This window comes from Pteropus vampyrus, unplaced genomic scaffold, assembly GCF_000151845.1.
Source record: "Pteropus vampyrus isolate Shadow unplaced genomic scaffold, Pvam_2.0 Scaffold4, whole genome shotgun sequence".
Lineage (NCBI taxonomy): Eukaryota > Metazoa > Chordata > Mammalia > Chiroptera > Pteropodidae > Pteropus > Pteropus vampyrus.
The window spans coordinates 17019666-17024425 of NW_011888785.1; positions in this window are offsets into that span (position 1 = coordinate 17019666).

Below are 4760 nucleotides of genomic sequence, written 5' to 3' on the forward strand. Positions count from 1 at the left end.
AAAAAAAGACTCAATATTGTCAAGATGTTAGTTCTTCCCAACTTGATCTCTAGATCCAATGCAATCCCAATCAAAATCCCAACAAGTTATTTCATGGATATCAACTAACTCATTCTAAGGGTTATATGCAGAGGGAAGAGACCTAGAATAGCCAACATAATATTGAAGAAGAGGAACAAAGTAGGACGAACGCTAACTTCAGGATTAACTATAAATTTCGGTAATGGAGACAGTGTGATACTGACAAAAGAATAGACAGAATACACAGTCCAGAAATAAACCCATATAAATATAGTCAACTGGTCTTTGACAAAGGAGAAGAAGCAACACAATGGAGCAAAGACAGTCTTTTCAACAAATGGTGCTGAAACAACTAGACATTGACATGCAAAAAAATGAATCAAGACACTTATTTTACGTTCTTCAAAAAACTAACTCAAAATAGATCATAGATACAAAAGTAAAAAGCAAAATTATAATACTTCTAGAAGATAATAGAAGAAAACCTAGACGACCTCGGATATGGCAATGACTTTTTAGCTGCAACACCAAAGGCATAGTTCATAAAAGAAATAACCGATAAGCTAAATTTTATTAAAATTTAAAACCTCTGCTCTGCAAAAAATAATATCAAGAGAATAAGACATACCACAGACTGGGAGAAAATATTTACAAAAGACACACCTGACAAAGGACCGTTATCCAAAATATACAAGGAACACCTAAAACTCAGTAAGAAAACAAACAATCTAATTTAAAAATGGGCCAAAGAATTTAACAGATACCTCACCAAAGAAGATACAGATGGCAAATAAGCATATGAAAAGATACCTCACATTATATGTCATCAGGGAGATGCAGATTAAAATAACAATTAGATACCACTACCCATCAAATAGAATGGCCAAAATCCAGAACACTGACAACACCAAGTGCTGACAAAGATGTGGAGCAACAGGAACTCTCATTCATTGCTGGTGAGAATGCAAAATGGTAGAGCCACTTTGGAAGACAGTTTGTCAGTTTCTTACAAAACTGAACCTACTCTTATCATACTATCCAGCAATTGTGCTCCTTGCTATTTACCTAAAAGAGCTGAAAACATGTTTACACAAAAACCTGCCTATAGATGTTTATAGCAGCTTTAGTATAATTGCCCAAACTTGGAAGCAACCAAAATGCCCTTTAGTAGGTAAATGAATAAATAAACTGTGGTACATCCAGACAATAGGATATTATTCAGCACTAAAAAGAAATGAGCCATCTACATGAAAAGACATTAAAGAATCTTAAATACATATTACCAAGTTAAAGAAGCCAATCTGAAAAGGCTACCTACTGTCTAATTCCAACTATATGACATTCTGGAAAAGGCAAAACTATGGAGACAGTAAAAAGATCAGTGGTTGCAGAGGCTGGGCTGGGGATGATGGGCCAAAGGTGGAACACAGAAAAATTTTAGAGTAGTGAAAATACTCTGTATGATTCTATGATGGATACATGTCATAACACACTTATCCAAATCCATAGAATGCACAACACCAAGTGTGATCCCTAAGATAAACTAAGGACTTTAGGTGATTATGAGGTGTCAATGTAGGTTCATCAACTTTAACAAATATACTACTCTGGTGGGGCAAGTTGATAATGGGAGAGGCTATGCATATGTGTTGGCAGGAGGGATATGGGAAATCTCTGCACCTCCCTCTCAATTTGCTGTGAACCTATTTTTCAGTCTAAAAAATATTGTCTTCAAAGAAATTATTTTAAGGGGAAATATTTGGTGACTTAAGAAAATGTTCACGATTCTTGGTTAAGTGAAAAAACTGGTTAAAAACTATTAAATATTAACTCAACAAAAATTTGATGTTATGCATAGAAAAGAGAAAAGATAGTCAAAAAATGTATAAAATTCACATAAGCGAGAGAACATGGGATACATTTTGTGTAGATGTTACAAAATTCAATCCCAGTTCCATTATACAGAAATACTTTTTTAATACTCTAAACTGAGGTTAACAGGCTGGGAGAGCCCATTTCCGATGACAGTGAACCAGTCTTGCCAATTAGAGGTAGCTTAGTTACTTACAGCATAAAATTGAGTCCCTTTTGGTAAATGTCTAGTCAGAGTTAGCTTACTATTTTATCATTTCAGAGTCTGAACTCTGTTCTCATTTCTCAAGATTTCTTCCATTCTCTCTTTTCAGGATCACTGGTAGTCTTCAGAACATAATGACATTGGGGGCAAGACTCTGGCTACTGGTCCTTTCTTACTGGCTCCCATTCACCATAGGTAAGGGGGGTCCTGTTGGCCTATCTTTATTGTATGTGCTCTTTTAGTGCCTGGACAGTGTGGCTTCTGGTCTCTGACCTTGGCAAACACTGTTAAGGACCTGTGGTTGTCTTTTCTATCTTCAATCCCTTACCCTTTTTCCCTACCCCATCACTCCACCATGCCTCACCTCAGCCCCTTTAGTGAGGTTGACGTCCCTTTGCCACCTAGCCCTCAGTTCTAGGTAATACTATCCCGGTAACTCCTGGCAGGCCACTGGCGCAATCTTCAGCATCCCCACACCTCAGTGTATGGAACTTTTATATCTTCTCTCTGCCTCATGCAGGTTTTGAGGAACTTGGGGATGGGATATCTTCTCCAGCCTCTCTTTCTGCCTAAGAATGAGACACTGACTCTTAAATATTTTATTTTATTATTAGTTTTAAAGATACAGTACATTGGTTAAACATTAATATAGTTTATAAAACAATCCCCCTGATTGCTCTTTCTCTCCTCTGGCTCACCACCTAGCCATTACATTAATGCTGACTGCATTCTCTATGCTGAGACACTGACATTTTTTACTCTGCTTAGGCTGCCTCATGTTGCCTTTGGGCTCTCTGAATGGCACCCTTCTCCCAGAATTCTAGGTGGAAGAGGAACAAGGCACGGCTGCTGATGGATGCCAAAAATGTTTTGGAAATCTCTATTCTCCTAACAGCTTTTAAGGAGGAGGAGAGGTAGAATGTAAACTCTACAAAAACACCTAACCTCTCTATTCTCTCTCCTCTCTTCTCCCTTTCCTTCCCTTTTCTTCTCTTTCTTTCCCTTCCCACTATGGATGAGAGGTGGCTGTAGGTCACGCAGGTGGGTACAAAAGTCTGAAGTTTTGGGAAGCAGTCAGAGTTCAAGGTACAGATCTGGAAGGTACCAGCACGGAGGTGATGGGTCAAGCTGTGGAGCTTGTAAGTGAGAAGAGATTGTGGTCCAGAGCAGAGTCTTAGCACTCATATTTTATTATTAAGAATACACAAGAGTGGCAAGAAACATTCTCCCAAAACTCTTGGCATGTTGCAAGATAAATAACATAAATCCTGTAAAAGAGAAGAGGTGTCATCTTCCAGTTTGTCCACAAGTAGTTCCCACTGAGCAATCAAGTCTTTGGGGAGGGAGATGGAGCGTAATGAACCCTCACGCACTCTGGCACAGGTCTTTTTAAAATTAGGCTGCCCTATTGTAAAGACTGCTCAAGCAACTTTATGTATTCTAGAAGGAAGGTCTTTAAACTGAGAATTCTTCACTGAAATGTTTCTTTTTCAGTTACCAAAGAGAAAGCAACCTTTTCTGAAGATTGTCTTTGAAGGTTAAATGTCTTGAGGATGGATGGATGAATGGATAGGTGGATGAATGGATTGGCAGAAAGACAAATGTACGGATGGACAGATGGACAGATGGGCAAATGAACTTATGGAGGGAGGAATAGATGGATGGACAGAGGGCATTACTGTTGAGTACATGGAAACATGAAATAGTCTCTAGAAGTGTTAGCCCCTTAAGAATTTACAGTTAATTATTTAATTAAGCCAATAAAAATTAATGAAAGCCAACTGCTAGTCACTGTGTTGGGCAAAGTCCCTGAAGTACATATTTTGACTTCATGGAGCATTCAAACTAGAAAAAGAAACAAAGAGCAAACAAACTGATACATCAATTATAAAAATTATGAAAAGTACTCCAAAAGCTGGTTATCATTATCATCTTAATTTTCATTTTTGATTCCACTAAATTAGAAAGAGACATGCTAGTGACGCTGATTCCTTCTTACAGGAGGAGCACTAGCACCACAGAGAGGAGGATCTAAGAAACATTTAAAATTTTTTAATATTGACCAAGTTGCTTGACCTCCTGGCCAATTTTGTCACTGTCAAAAAAAAGGGGGGAAGGGATAATTTTAATTCATATTTGTATTTGAAGATCAACTTTAAAAGTGCACTAAATATAAAATATATGCAAATATGCCAAATTCAGAAACATTTATTATAAAGGAAATTTTAAAATATTAAAAGTGTCTTCATTCTCTTTTCTCTATATCTACAGTATCTAACTTATTGGAATTACTTTAAAAATACTACCATACTCTCTCAAGTATTTTATCACAATTGTATTAAGCTGCCCTCTGGTGGTTTTTAATTTAGTAAATATCTGTAACTACCTTAGTGTCTGATGTGTAATACATTTAAGGTACTGTAGTTCATTTAATACCATATTAATTTCTATCTTCTATATGTGCTTATCTGGCAGGGCCTTTGAAATATTCACCTAATAAGAATGGACACTCACTAATGTCCAGAACAGGGAAAAACAGTTAGAAGTCATGAAGCAGAGTTTGTACGTCCAGTGCAATAAATCATCACTTGTTAGCATTGTTTCTCTTATTACCATTATAGTACAGGACTGGCTGATGTACACCTCCATCACAAAGTACTAA